Source organism: Sturnira hondurensis, unplaced genomic scaffold (assembly GCF_014824575.4).
Source record: "Sturnira hondurensis isolate 20B ecotype Veracruz unplaced genomic scaffold, ASM1482457v3 Scaffold0002638, whole genome shotgun sequence".
In the NCBI taxonomy this organism is placed as follows: Eukaryota; Metazoa; Chordata; class Mammalia; order Chiroptera; family Phyllostomidae; genus Sturnira; species Sturnira hondurensis.
This window is the reverse complement of record NW_028075269.1, coordinates 5,179,767-5,196,489: the sequence shown is the minus strand read 5'-3', so window position 1 is coordinate 5,196,489 and position 16,723 is coordinate 5,179,767. Positions and strand designations below refer to the sequence as shown.

The 16,723-nt window shown below is 38.4% G+C and overlaps 1 protein-coding gene across 3 annotated transcripts in view; it reads right to left on the bottom strand.

The window, feature by feature from the left end:
• Window positions 1-16,723, bottom strand: part of ANO3 (anoctamin 3) — a 292,127-nt gene that overhangs the window by 107,868 nt on the left and 167,536 nt on the right. The window lies entirely within an intron of this gene.

Below are 16,723 nucleotides of genomic sequence, written 5' to 3'. Positions count from 1 at the left end.
TCTCCTTCCCTTCCCCTCTAAAAAAGATAAATAAATAAATAAATAAAAATATTGAAAAAGAAAATATAATCTTTAAAAAATTATCAAAGGATTCACAAGATAGTGAAGACCAAGGCAGACATCAGAAGTGGACAGGCAAGCTGCATACCTGAGCACTTAGGTAGCTTTTACCTACAAGGGCATGAGTACATCCTGTAAATGTGGGCTTTCTGTTAGCACTTTCCTGGGGGCGGGGTGCCAAGAGTGAGCCAAAGAGCCCAGTCTGCCCAAGGTATTTTTAGGGTAACTCAGTAGTAAGAATACTTGAAGAGCAGTAGGGTACTTCGGCTCTAGCTTCAACAACATGAACAGCGAGTAGATAGATGCCTATAGAGAAGAGGGAGTTCAACATAGAAAGCTCAGATTCTACCACGGTAGGTTGACTTCATCTGCACTTCTGCAAATACAAATAAACATGTCAAGTCCAAAATATAGAACAGGGAAAAATATCTCTGAAACACAGGAATGACCCAGAACATTACTCTGACCAAAGGCTACCTTTGCATTTGAATATTTAACTTGAATTGGCAGACCCTCAGATTACAGCATCAGTGTTTCTGGTCCTGGATAGCTTCTCAGTATCATCATTTATGTCCTTGACTATATGCGGAAATTTGTGTAATTCACATGTGATCCAAGGCAAACTATTCTAAACTCCTAGGTGTTTATCATTAATCACATATGCCATGAAAACAGAGAATAAAGTCTCCCATAACCTTCACATCAAATAGATTTGATCTGATGAGAAATGTATTGGCTCCTGCAAAGAGATGAGCCCTAGACTGTGCTCCTTACAGCTGCAGAAAATGTTCATGAACCAGCACTCCTATGTTCCTCCTCCCTAAAAGCTCTGTCTATAAGACAAGAAACCCTTGAGATCAAACAAGAGGAAGAACGATGATCAAACAACTATTTTTGCTAAAATCATAAAGCAGAGGCCCTTATCACATTGGCTACAAATAATCTACTCATCATAAAAATATAACAGGTCATGTTGGAAACTTTGGAAAGTTGGCATTGAATATACAATGAAATATTGATGTCTGTTTGGCCAGAGGTTTAGTTTTTTCCAGCTCCAGAATTACTCTTTGTTAAAAGCTATATGCTTCATGAAGAGACAGAGAAAAGGATGAACTTGATTAGATCCCCATGGGTGTCATTCAAGATCATGGCCCTGGCTATTTGTATTGTATAGGCTTCTGCAGTGGTGATTGTTTAATTTTTTAAACTGCGGATGGGTGGGTCAAGACAAAACCAGTGGCTTTTAATCCTGATTGGTAATAGGCAATATTCCAAGAAAAAACACACACACATATCAATATAACTATGTTTACAATTTCAGAGAGTTCATGGACCCCCGGAAACTCACGGGTGAGCCTTGCAGAGTCCCTGGACAACGGGCTAGGAACTTTGGGGTCAGACAGTTGCAGAATGCTCCCAGTTCTGAGAACACCTGCCTCTGGAACTAAGCTTCCTTTGGCAAATCTTCACAGACGAGGTTGCACCTCTTACTGCAAACCCTCTAGACACTGCGGAAGCTCCACAGCTAAACTAACAGTGTAGCCATTTGAATGTATAAGAAAAAGGGGCATTAGTGAAGGTCACCGACATTTCCATGTCATCTGCTAATCTTTCCTTTTTGGAAACTATGAACAACCCGCACAGAAGGTCTCATGTTAGAAACCGAGCGAAGTAGAGGCATTCAAATTTCTTTAATTTTGTGGCGACAACATGGCGTGTAGTTGGGGACCAGAGTTAAGTCTCTACTTCTACTTCTTATCTCATGTTACAAATACTTAATGTTTCAACATCTTTATTTATAAAATGGTAATAATAGGCCTATTTACTTCCCCTAAAAATTGTGAAGAAGGCTGGTGTGTTTAAAATAACTGGCATAAGTGCCAGACTTTTTAAGTGCGACATAAATGACAACTGTCATCTGGCAAGTGACTAGACAATGTACAAGGTGGTGGTGTCTCTCAAATTTTATATATATATATATATATATATATATATATATATATCTCCACAGCTATAGACTATGTCTTTTATTTTTTATTGCATTTTTCCTTTAAAAATAGCCTTTGCCAAAATAATGTTAACCTAAATAGAATCTGTTAAGCGTGGTTATTTTTTTCTAACACACATTAAAATATGGTTATGTTTATTAACATTTTTTCACTTGTTACTGTGTAGCTTAAAAAATACTTTGAAAGCTTTGTCAAACATGTGGCTATGACAAGCCATTAAGCCTTACCTCACATTAAACCTAATTTGGGTTTATTGTCCCTGGCCTGGTGTAAGACTTGAGAAAAGGTGGCAGGACTTTTGATGCTGGAAAGAGAAGAGGAGATTCCCTGAGGAGGCCAGTGGGCAGGGCCTTGGACATCTGATGGTCAGCCAGTGAGTTACAGTCCCCGAGGGCTGTGAGCAGAGGAGGAGGAGGGCAGCAGGCAGCACAGAAGATGCAGGCACTTTAAAGAGACATTAGTGATCTCAGGTCCACAGATAGACTAGCTTGTGTCATTCTTAGCAAGTAAGAGCTGCATTGTTATTTGATGGTTATCCTATTTTAAAGCTGGCAAAACAGTGATAGATAATTCATCACTTAAAGAAGTAGAAAGAAAAACAAAATATAGGTGTGGTCGGGACATTAGCTTTGAAAGGCAGAAAAATGGGCTCTGCTGATTTACTGATGCAAATCATTTGTAATGCATCCCTGTTTAAAAGCAAAGCACAAGGTTGTAATTCTGTGAAGGATTTGGAAGAGCATTAAATCACTGCTTATCTTTTAGCCAATATTGCCCTGAGCTGCCCAGAGCAGCCCTTATTCAGTGTCTCCCTGTACTGAAAATAAAAAAATATGTCAATAAACAAAAATGCAAACAAATCACATCTCATGAAAGCCAAATTATTATAACTCAGTGGCACACATACACATCTACTATACTTTAGAGGCTATGGCTACTGAGACCCACACGCTGGGGAAACAGAGAGGCATCTATCATACCACAAAGCTTTTTTGTGCCTACTGCTCCACATACTTGTGCAAGTGATTGCAGAGAGTGAACAGCAATTAAAGTGAAGTCTTGTATACTCCTGTTTGAATAAAACAATTTTAAGTCACCATAGAGTCCTAGCAAATCACGTTGGGGTGTGCAGGGCCATGGCAACCACATTAAGTAGCGGTGACCTGGGAACACACAGGGTTACAGATGACTCTTAATAACACTATTCATCATATGTTTAGATAATGCTGTTTTTCCACTAAAACCCTACTCTTGTCTGCCTGTTTTAAGATCATATCAAATGTAGATGACAGATTCTAAGGTCCAGGTTTGTCAAGAATAGTAGTCTGTCTAATCTTGTCCCTGCCCAGGATCTCTTTCCATTTTACAAACGGCTATTTTATGTTCCTTACTGAGAAACATTTTAGTTAAGTGTCAAAACATGCCAGAAGCCTCTGCTAAACTCCAAGATCTCATGTCAGGATGAGAAATCTTTTGAAGGCACAATCCCGCATACATTCTTGTTACTAAAGGAAGAAAGGCTTACCTAGGAAGGACTAAGATAAAAATGACATTTATAAATTCATAAGCATTTTGAGCACTCTGGCAAGCATATACAATTTTTGAAAATACTGTTTTCCAATGCATTGACACACACACACATACACACACTCATGACACACAAACAGTCCAGAGGCCTCTATTTAGGAATCTTAAAAATATCTTCTCACCACTTAATCTTCCATGTTTTTTTTAATAAATAAATTTCCTAAGTAATATGTCTTACTGATGCATATATATCATTTAAAGACAAGTTAAATATATTTTTAGACAATACAAGGAAAAATATGCATGGAACTTCATATGCATATATGAACTTTTCTTATATACAGACAGTTAGTTCTCCAGTGGGAAGTTTTTTTAGGTACACATAACACTATCTGGATTCAATTTATTTCTGAATGCCTTGGCTGCTGCATATACACAATCTAGTCCAGACTCTGTACTTGAGGTCATTCTGCTCCTCCACTGTCCCAACCCTTCCTGTGCTCTTAATGATGGCATTTCTCAACTCTCCCATTTTCCCCAAATCTGCTTTTGTTCTCCCAATAATGCACGATCAATACAAAATAAGGAGACAGTATTTCTAGAGATGACAGCTTGGAGATACTTGCTACTACAAGTTCAGAGCTTTCTTTCTCTCATTCTCTTCTCTCTCACCAAAATATAGATGTAAATGTATGAGTGCATGCATATGGGGTACACACAATATGCAATACATAACGCAGCGACACAAAATTTTATGTATACTCTTATAAAATGTGTCCTTATTAAACTGTGTAGTACAGATATCTATATTAATCAGGACTCTTTCAGTTCCAATGACAAAAATCCTATGCAAGCCACGCAATCTTACCGTCCTCTCAATACCAAAAGGCTTTTTCTGCTTATACAGTAAAAATTATTCAGCTCTCTATCTGTAAAAAGCCCAGAAATAGAGCTGGATAGCTTCCAGAACAGCAGGTTTTAGAGATTATTCAAACGTAGTTGTCAGGATTCTCACTACTTCTACTATTATATTTCTATTCTATCTGTGGGTTCTGTTTTTGTTTCTTTTTCTGTTTGCCTCCTTACTTCCTTCTAAAAGTAACTCTCCCCTCCTGTATTTGTAGACGAGGCATCTTTCCTCATAGTTCTGAGCGAGCATCCCAGTGTGGAATTCAGCTTGGGGATCTTGTCCAAAATTGTATTTGTCATTATAGATGGAGAATTCTTCTGGCTATTTTAGGGTAGGAAATATGGTCAGTTCCACCTGAACTCCAAAGAAAGTGACTTATGGGTAAAACAACAGGAAAAGTCCATTATACATGTCTAATAGACAAAGTTTTATCTAATTTTGTTTGGGATGGGCAGAAAATAATGGCTGTTCCATGATAGTGATGAGTTATTTTCATCTTGTTTAAGTGCAAGGAATACACAGGAGATCAAGGATAATTAATATTGGGGTTCTCAAAACTTTTACTTGCTTTTTAGGGAGTAGTGTCTGAGGCTTGATGCGTCTCAGCAGCTCACGTGGAGTTTATCTGCAGAGTCAGGGTTCCAAGACCAAGGGTGGGAGATGCTGCAACTTTATATTCCCATGTTTTACTTATTGTTGTGTCCCCGGCTCACTAGAGGATTCATGGAGCAGGTTGGCTATGTCCTATTGCACTTTGAAATAGGGGAACACCATTCTTTTTGTAATTATATCATTATTTAGTTACCTTCTCCTGAAGGGTGTGTAGGCTGGTTTTCCTATATTCTTTGCTATGATTCATATTAAAGCAATGAATATCCTTGTTCATACACCTCTGCTAACCTCTGATTATTTTATTCATACAATTCCTAGAAGTAAAATGACTCAAAAATTTTTATTCCTTTTTAAACATGAGCTTACTTAACTCTTGAAGGCCACACTCATAACTCTACCTAAAGTTGTAACGTTTTGCTAATATCCTCATTTATGTTGACTTTCTTCACCAGTTCGATGTGAGCTCCTGTGATGAGTCAGGCTTTGTGCAAGGTGCTAATGTAATTACAGAGAAAAATAGCCCATCATCCTCATTCTTTAAAAGAGAGCAATTTACTCAGATAGCAAGACAGGAGGACAAGTAATTACAATTTGGTGTGATTTGTGCCGTTAGAGGGGTGAAGGCAGGTGCTTTGAGAGCAAAGATGTACTGACTGCCCACGGAGAGCAAGTCTTCATTTCTTCGTTCAGAAGTGATATATTCTCTTCAACAAGTGGGGACAGAACTGGACATCCAAATGCAAAAAAATGAATTTCGATACAGACTTTACATTTCACAGAAATCAATACAGCATGGATCGTACACCTAAATGTAAAGTGCAGAACTATAAATCTCCTAGAGAACCACATAGCAGAAAACCTAGATGACTCTGGGTAGAGTGATACCTTTTAAGATACAATACCAAGGACATGATCCATGAAAGAAGTAACTCATAAGGTAAACTTCATTAAAATTCTACTCTATGAAAGATAGTATCAAGAGAATCAGATACAAACTGGGATCTGTATCTGCAAAATACACATCTGCTAAAGGACTGTTATTCAACACTCATAAAGAACTCTTAAAACTCAAAAAACCCCACGCAAACAGCTTGACTACAAATTGGGTCAAAGGTCTTAACAGACACTTCACCAAAGAAGACATACATATGATAAATAAACATATAAAAATATGCTCCACATCATATGTCATCATCATATATTTAATTTAATATAAAGTAAAATAACAATGGGATACCACCACGCATCTATTAGAATGGCCCAAATCTGGGATCCTGACACCACCAAATGCCAGTTAGGTTGAGGAGCAATAGAAATTCTCAAACACTGCCGGTGGAAATACAATAACGGTACAGCCATTTTGTAAGACAATTTTAGGTGTTTGCTAAAAACTGAACATCTTCTTACCATATGCTGTAGCAATGGTAATCCTTGGTATTTAGCCAAAGAACTCAAAATGCGATGTCCACACGACAACCTGCACATGGACGTTACAGCAGCTTTATTCAAAACCACCAACACTGTGCTGTGAAGCAACCCAGATGCCCCTCAGTGTGCGAACGGGTAAATGCTGGTACATCCAGACAGCGGATTACTATTCAGCACTATAAACAACTGAGTTTGTACTTAGTTTATACTTAGTTTATACTAAACTGTGTAAAGACATGAAGAACGTTAAATGCGTATTACTAAGTGAAAGAAACCAATCTGAAAGGCCATATACTGTATGATTCCAACTCTACCACACTCAGGAAAAAGCCAAAGAAAAGAGAGAGTAAGAACACTAATAACACCATCAGTCACTGCTGAAAGGGTGTGGGGTGGGGTCAAGTGATAAACAGGCAGAGAACAAAAGATTTTTATTTATTTATTTTTTAAATTTTATTTATTTATTTTTAGAGGGAAAGGGAAGAGGGAGAGAAATATCAGTGTATGGTTGCCTCTGCCGGAAACACACAATGTACCATGTGTCCCCTGCCAGGAATTGGCCTGCAACCCAGGCATGTGCCCTGACTGGGAATCAAACTGCGATTGTGTGGTTCGCAGGCCCGCACTCAATCCACTGAGCTACACCAGCCAGGGCTAGAACAAAAGATTTTTAGGACGGTGAAATTCTATGCATGGTACTGTGATGTGTATGTGTAATTACATATTTGTTGGAAACCATAGAAGGTAAAACACTAAGAGTGACCCCTAAGGTCAACGATGGAGTTTAGGGTTAGGTTCATCCTCTGTAAAAACATTACCCTTCTTGCCCTGGCTGGTGTAGCTCAGTGGATTGAGTGCGGGCCTGTGAACCACACCATCGTGGTTCGATTCCCAGTCAGGGCACAGGGTTGCAGGCCAGTTCCCAGCAGGGGACTCACGAGAGGTAACCATACATTGATATTTCTCTCCCTCTCTCCTTCCCTTCCTCTCTAAAAATAAATAAATAAATAAATAAATAAAACACTTTACCATTCTTGTAAGTGATGCTGATCATGGGGAAAGCTGCGTATGTGGGGAGGGGCAGGAGGTATGTGGAAAATCTCTGTAGCTCCTTTGCAATTTTATTGTGATCCTCAAACCTCTCAGAAATAGTTTTAAAAAGTGATACATGAGTTAAGTTTTGAAAAATTAATAGAAGGGGGAGTACAAGCATTCCTAAGTAGAAGAAACACTACATGAAAANTCTGCAAAATACACATCTGCTAAAGGACTGTTATTCAACACTCATAAAGAACTCTTAAAACTCAAAAAACCCCACCCAAACAGATTGACTACAAATTGGGTCAAAGGTCTTAACAGACACTTCACCAAAGAAGACATACATATGATAAACAAACATATAAAAATATGCTCCACATCATATGTCATCATCATATATTTAATTTAATATAAAGTAAAATAACAATGGGATACCACCACGCATCTATTAGAATGGCCCAAATCTGGGATCCTAACACCACCAAATGCCAGTTAGGTTGAGGAGCAATAGAAATTCTCAAACACTGCCGGTGGAAATACAATAACGGTACAGCCATTTTGTAAGACAATTTTAGGTGTTTGTTAAAAACTGAACATCTTCTTACCATATGCTGTAGCAATGGTAATCCTTGGTATTTAGCCAAAGAACTCAAAATGCTATGCCCACACGACAACCTGCACATGGACATTACAGCAGCTTTATTCAAAACCGCCAACACTGTGAAGCAACCCAGATGCTCCTCAGTGTGCGAACGGGTAAATGCTGGTACATCCAGACAGCGGATTACTATTCAGCACTATAAACAACTGAGTTTGTACTTAGTTTATACTAAGCTGTGTAAAGACATGAAGAACCTTAAATGCATATTACTAAGTGAGAGAAACCCATCTGAAAGGCCATATACTGTATGATTCCAACTCTACGGCACTCAGGAAAAAGCCAAAGAAAAGAGAGAGTAAGAACACTAATAACACCATTAGTCATTGCTGAAAGGGTGTGGGGTGGGGTCAAGTGATAAACAGGCAGAGAACAAAAGATTTTTAGGATGGTGAAATTCTATGCATGGTACTGTGATGTGTATGTGTAATTACATATTTGTTGGAAACCATAGAAGGTACAACACTAAGAGTGACCCCTAAGATTAATGATGGAGTTTAGGGTTAGGTTCATCCTCTGTAAAAACATTACCCTTCTTGCCCTGGCTGGTGTAGCTCAGTGGATTGAGTGCGGGCCTGCGAACCACACCATCGTGGTTCGATTCCCAGTCAGGACACAGGGTTGCAGGCCAGTTCCCAGCAGGGGACTCACGAGAGGTGACCATACATTGATATTTCTCTCCTTCTCTCCTTCCCTTCCTCTCTAAAAATAAATAAATAAATAAATAAATAAAACACGTTACCATTCTTGTAAGTGATGCTGATCATGGGGGAAGCTGAGCGTGTGGGGAGGGGCAGGAGGTATGTGGAAAATCTCTGTAGCTCCTTTGCAATTTTATTGTGATCCTCAAACCTCTCGGAAATAGTTTTTAAAAAGTGATATATGAGTTAACTTTTGAAAAATTAATAGAAGAGGGAGTACAAGCATTCCTAAGTAGAAGAAACACTACATGAAAAGGCACAGGGAATAGAAAAGGGAGAGTGTATTCCAGATGTGCTAGAGTCAGTATTGATAGGAGCAATTGGTTCCTGGAAAGGCTGTCAAATAACATAGAGATAACTTTTCACATTTGAAACCCATTGATCTTATGTCCCTATTTCTTATCCTCCCCAATAAACGGCAAACCTTTTTGAGGACAGGAACTATATTTTGTTCATTTTGCACCTCCAGTATTTTGTATGGTGCCTGGGAGGCACATGCAAGTGTACACACCCACGTGATTCAGACATGAGCATGTGGCCCATTAAGATTGGGATGGTCTTAAAGCCAGTTTTTTCTTTTCAATGAAATATTTCAATTTAGGAATTTTATAGTAATGAACATTTTACTTATTGCATACAAAAGGGAATAAAAATCACCTATGATATCAGTAGTATAATTGGTTTCTTTCTTTCTCTCTCTCTCTCTCACACACACACACAATTATAATTTTGCTTTCTACCTGCTTTATTTTTTCACTTTCTTGACATGTTCCCATATGATTATAATCAACCCTATTGTAGCTTTTAAATAACTGCTACCTCTGTTGTTAGAGAGCCGAATGGTTTCCACATTTTAATATCAGAAACTGATGTATCCACCTCAACTGCAACCACTCCTGGCTAAGCCACTGTGATTTTTCAGCTGAACTGCTAAAAAGTCACCCCATCTCCTACCACTGATGCACCACCCCCCTGTACAGAGTGATCTTATAAAAACAAAAATCTGTTCAAAACCCTTTGAACTCAGAATAAAACACAAACTCCCACCACAGTCCCCCTGCAGCATTGTGCCTGCTTACCTCTCCGCCCGCCCTCTCTGATTTCGGCCGTCCCCTTGGGTCAGGCTGTGAGTTCATGCCTCCCGGACCACACACCAGTTTCTCAAATACACCAAGCTCTTCCCCACCCCAAGGCCCTCACAGGGCAAACTCCATGGCTGGAATGCCTCTTTCTCCCACTCTTCTCTTGGCTGACTTCTCATCTTTCAGTTCTGGCCATTGATACCTTCTGAGAGGCTGCTCTCCTGCTCACCCTAGTAGCTCCTTTTCCAATGCCTAATGACCCACTTAAAGACAACTGGAAAACAGGTATTTGTGCGTTGGTTTACTTGTTTATTTTGTGACTCTTCCATTGGACTACAAGCTTTGCAAGGGTAGAGATGTTGCCTGTTTTTTTCATCAATAAGTATCGAGACTGGATATATTTTTTGGTACATGGTAGTCTTTCAAATGCAGAGTGCACTGAAGATACTGAGGGGAATTTTCAGGTAGTGATTCTCAAATGGGGTGCAAGCACCGGCAGCATCAACCGTCAACACCAACTGAGGACTCGTTAGAAATGCAAATTCCCTTGTGCAAATGTCCCCCATTTACACAAGTGTGCCACAGCTGTCCTGGGACATTTCCACAAGGGAATACTACCTGGCCATAAACAAATAAAGGAAACCTTATTTTTTGCAACAGCATGAATGGACCTGGAGAACATTATGCTAAACGAAATAACCCAGTCAGAGAAAGACAAGTACCATATGATGTCACTGATATGTGGAATCTAATGAACAAAATAAACTAACAAACAAGATAGACGCAGACTCATAGATACAGAGAACAGACTGACGGCTGCCAGAGGGGAGAAGGGTAGGGGGGCTGGGTGAAAAAGGTGAAGTGCTTAAGAAAAAGAAAAGACAAAACTGCATAGACACAGACAGCAGTGTGGCAATTACCCGAGAGAAAGGGGGAGGGGGAGGTAGAAGAAGGTAAAGGGGGGATAAATGGTGATGAAAAGAGACTTGACTTGGGGAGGTGAACACACAAGACAACACAGAGATGAAGTATCATATAATTGTACATCTGAAATATATATAATTCTATTAACCAATGTCATCCCAATAATTCAATGACTTTTTAATTTTTATTTATTTATTCTTTTTACAACCAAATGCTGTATATTTTTAGATGCATTTTAAATTCAATGACTTTTTTAGATGCAAATTCTAAGGCCTTCATTGGAATTACTATGTTTGGAAGCCCTGGAGGTCGAGCCTGTCTTCTGTCTTCAGTGAGCCCTACAGGTGATTCTGATATTCCCAGTTCTACAAACACTGTGGTAAAGTACCTGTTTTGAAACAGAACCATACATACTTTGTCTAAAAGTTGCCACAGCCAAAATTTCTTAGAATGTGAAATTTGAACCTTAAATATCACTGAATCTATCATTTTATTGATTAAAGTGTTCAAAAACAATTTTTGAACTATTAAATCTAACCATTAGTCGTAGTTCTGCCTATTAGTTTGCTTTTAAGGTTGTAAAACATCCATAGCTCTTATAAATATTGAGAATAATCCCACAGCACATATTCTTCCCTGAAAAGTCTTTAAATGTAAAGCTACTTTCATACTAATGGTTGAGTAGTAATTCAGTTAAAATCAGATAAAACGATGAAAAAATTGCATTTCTACTTCTCTCAGGACATTTCAAACAATGAATTGATCTGGATGATGTATCAATTTGCTTTTGGAGGAAGTTTTCCTGCAGTGGTATTAGTTGTTTTATTTAAGGGGCATCATTCATTTTCCAGGCTTGGAGCACCCTGTAGAAGAGAGCGACTTTGCTGGGCAACGCTATCAGCGGGGTTACACACAGATGGCACATTCGTGGTTGCAGGTAAAACTTCGGACTGGACCCAAAACACCGGAGTTACGTGACCTGCATAACTGCATCAAGGGTGACTCTGACGCCAACTACTAAGACACTTAGCCATGGAAAGAATCAGAGTTCTTTTAAAAAGTTAAACAAGAACTAAAGAAAAGAGAAAAAATACTGATTGAATTTCTGTAATGTAACAAGCATTGTTCTAAACTTATTCTCACTTCATCCAATTTTATTCACTCACAAGTACAAGTTTTTCTGGTTCGCCTAATGAAAACCAAAGCCAAGCCTTTTGAAATAGAACAGGCTGATGGAGCATAAACTATGTTTTTTTTTTTTACTGGTTCTCTGTGAAATCAACATTAAAAATATATATATATGAGCTTTTCATATCCTCTTAGTGGAAGTAATTTACAGAGAATAAATTTAGTTATACCTCTTCTAGCCGACTGATTTTTATATTTAAGTACTATATAAGGAAGCTTTAAATACTTATTTCTTTCCTTAAGGAAAAGAACATTTTTCCATACTAGTGATTATCCATTTTAAGTGTTCTAACCTTAAATGTATATTTAGAAAATAAACTTCTCACTTCCAAAGAAAAGTAATTAACATTTTTAAACAAAGAAAGTAAAATAAAGCCCTCAGAATGGGACAAAATTAATTTTCTTATCACCTTTAAAACTATGAAAAAGTGAAGAGAGTGAGGTGAAAACCTCTTGTTTTGTTCCCTAGCTTAAATCACAGTTAATTTCATAGTTGTGTTTCTTGTTTATTTTAACATTTATCGGTATGAGATATGCTTCAAGTTCGAATTTTTTTCTTGTATTTTCTACTTTGAAATTATTCACTAAAACATCTTGAATAAAATGATTTTTAAGAACATTTCAACATCAGTACTTTAACAAGTAATTCTATCTGATACATTTTGAATCAAGAACTAATTTTCGAGTAGACTTTGTGAATGACTATTTCAATGAAACTAACATTCAAATGAGTTTAAAATTAGTCAAAATTTGAGAGGTGGCTTTTGTTTTACATGCAAGGCAACTCGATAAAATATAACCATCTAGATCCTACATTTCTTATTTTGAAAAATAAATTTTTCATATTTTGAAATAACAGACATACTCATCCCCCATTCTGAAATCAATATCAATTATTCTTAATTGGCTTCTCCACCAATTTTTAAGAAAACAGGACGGTAATAGAGATGGCTGTACTCTGTAACATACCACACAGTCAGAATTCCAGGTTCAGCTGCATTGGGAATCCTTCATTGCTGACACCGGAGTCTCAAATGACAATCTCCTTCAAAGTCCTGTTCAGCCCGACAACACAGAGTTCTCTCCCCCACGCCTGCTCTTCCATTAGCTGGAGTGTTACATATTGAATGCTGCACAAAGCGTCTGACTGGAGGGTTTTTAGACAACTCTTTAAACGCCTTAGCCTGAATAATGACTTTTGGAAACAGACAGCTCATCTCGTTAGAAGAATACCTGTATTGTTTTTTTTTTTTTTACTTTATTTTAAGGGAGTCAGGAATAAGGTGCAGCAGGAGGCTGCCTTCACATCTCATTGGTTAATGTGTGGATGTATGATTCACCTAGTTGACATTTAGTCATATGACATTTTGATAATTTTATTGTCAATTTTTAATGATGTATTTCACTTTCTTAAGTTATTCGAATGAGGTGTAGATTAACATACCAGGGAGGAGGAATCTTTCAGCCTGAACAGTAGTGATCTGGCAAGCGAGACTTTTTCATTGGTGAGCCAGGTAATGTTTTATGATAGCTGAGTTGGGTTCACTAGGAATTCTTATTGATTTATTCAGCTCTTCATGGAAATTGTCTCATTTTCTTGTTCATTAGAGAAGGGGACAATACATACCTTTGTAATTTCTGTAAAATCCTGCATTGTTAAACTTCAGATGGCATTATATTGGCACTGGGCTGAATATAATGAAGTGACTGTAATCGGAAAGCGATGAAAGTAACTGGTATGTAAAAATAAATACATAAATAGAGTCAAGTGTTTTGCCACCCTCCTCCTCGTGGTTAACATTCACTTGATGAGATGCAACAGAGAATTGCATTTATTTCCGTTAAGAAAGCTTCCACAGGGCAACTTGTAACTGGCCTTGAGGAGGCATGGAGCTAAGCAGCAGCCACTTAATGGACGTGGCCTTGAGTTAGTCAGCAGGCTTAAACATTGACTTTCCAGTAGGCTCACAAAGTAGGACATTTTAACTTCATGCAATAGGCTGAAACTTTTAAATAACACATGGCAGGTAACTGTAACCTTTGGGTTTAAACTGCCTGTGGCATCAGGGGATTAATAAAACCATATAGGCTTTCTATGATGGGCACGCTCATCAGCAATCTCGATTGGTATCTTGCAAAAACCTCAACAGCAATAGTTTAAAAAAAATACCACAAGCATCAGAAGTTATTTAACATACGGAACAGGCTGACAGGGTCCAGAGGGGAGAGGGGAGAGAATCATAGGGGAAAAGGGGAAGGACTCACATGAACAAGTATAAAGGACACATGGACAATAACTAAGGGTGGGGGGTGGAAATGGGAGGGAGGTGGGGAGCACTGGGCAGGGGGCGGCAGGGCTGGGAATATAAGACAGAAAACTGTACTTGAACAAGAATTCAATTAAAAAAAGAAGTTATTTAACAAATACAAGAGTGCTTTATTTTTGTTGACAGTCTTTTCCTTTGAGATTAGTGGTAGCTGCTCAAACTATTCATAGTTTGATGAACTTATTTGGTGATTTTAAGAACTGTGCATACCCATGTGATGAAGAAAAGGATATGGGCCGGGGGTGGGGGGGGGGGAAGAGCTACAAGCGCCTGGGAAAGGGTACTTTGTAGTTTATCGGGACTCCCAATTCTATTCTATTTTATCTTATGCGTAAAACATCAAGCAAAGCACAACATGCATAGTCCCTAATGTACTCCATCATACCCCAGTAATGCAAACATGCTCTCTACCTACCTGATATACCTGCCTCATAGCTTCTATATAGTCCTTTGTCCATACCCCCATCATACAGCATCTGGCAGAAGTAAGGTCTGCTTGAGTGTGGTGGGTAGGGTAATAATATGGGTGGAATAATTTATAGTTTTAATTTGAACTCTTCACCTAAGATGTCATATGGTATGTTTGAGTGTGATATTGTTACATTACCGAATTACACATTTATGATTTTGTAATAAAACAGGGGTGTTACTTGTGCTGGAACATACATACAGCACAGCACAGAGCTTAACACTGTGGTGGCTTCTGTCTAATTCCTACTATTGCTTAACCAACTCTGCGATAACAAGAAAGTCACTTTGCCATTATAAGCCCCCATACCCTCAGGTACGAAAGGTGGGTAAAAACATACCACAGCTTTTCAGAGTTACTGTGAAGCTAAAAGAGTACAGGTCCCCTACAAGATCCCTGAAAAGACCTCAATAAATATTAGCTGCTGTATCTATTTCATATTATCATTATCACTATTGTTCTAACTCTCAATCCCGTGGTCCTTCTGATATACACATAGCCTGGAGGGCCTGGTTACCTGGTTACCTCCATAACCTGGTGACGGGAGATGAGTGAGGTAGCTTTGATTGTCAGTATCTTCAAATGACACTAGTTTTGATCTGACTTCTCGGACTGTCTTCACATCTAAGTAGTTATAACATTAATTTAATGCAAGCCAATATTGATCAAATGTATAAATATCAAGTAGAACAATTATTTGTACAATTTAATTGGCATGCTCACACCCTCATTTATTGAATTTACTTTCACATTCCATAAACATGTTTAAAATTTCTGCAGACAAGTTTCTGCAGCTCTCATTTCATAGTTAAGGCCCTCCAGGGAGGCTTAGGAGATAGATCTCCCGAAATGAGCCCTTAAACACTCATGGGGAAAACACATAAGCTGGTGATTGAGGGAGCCTGCTGTGTGTCAAATTACCAAGATACTAGTTTCAGGAGAGAGAAAACAGGTATGGCATCTTGTTTGTTTTCTGTATTTCCGATGAAATAAGACTAAGACTTCCTAAGTAGACAAGCACATTATTTCTTCTGTAGTTTTTAAGGGAACTAAAAGGTCTGCTCCAGCAGATCCTTCCCTCATCTAAATCTACTCTAATAATTAAAATGTCTCCATGCCTTGATACCCTAGTATTCTTCTCTACACAGAGCTGTTGGCAACCATAGGGTGGGGCCTTTTGTGGAAGAGGTGGGTGTTTTGTGTTTTTTTTTTTCCCCTGATTGACAAGAGGAGTCCCACACTGTGTAACAGATGTAGTTGAAAATATTTAGTATACGGATTACTGTGCAATTCCAAGGAATATACACATTTTCCCTTTTCACTATTTTTTCTGAGGTTTAGTATTAAGTTTGTAACAGACTCCTTGTCTATTTTTATTAGTCTGTTGATACAATTAAAAACAGGTCAGTCCAGTCCTGGATTTCATGAGTCGGCCACACAATTGTTAAAATGCTGAGCTATCTACTTCAGAGCAACGTTTTGGGGCTTTAGACAGGTGTGATTAATATATATGAGTGCAATTCTTACATTAACTACTGAACCAAAGTCAGAGAAGCACAAGGTTCTAGAGTCAGAGACAGGCTACAATCCAGCTCTGTTTCTGCCCGGCTCAGAAACTAGGCTAGAAACTTACCTCTCTAACCTTACTTTCTTCATTGGTAAAATGAGACTACTACTACTTACTCTCACTGAGTTATGAGAATTACTTGAGATGATGTGTACAGAATACTTAGCCACAGCTTCCGGTATATAAGTGATCAATCCACACTTGGGGGCGGGGGAATAACTGA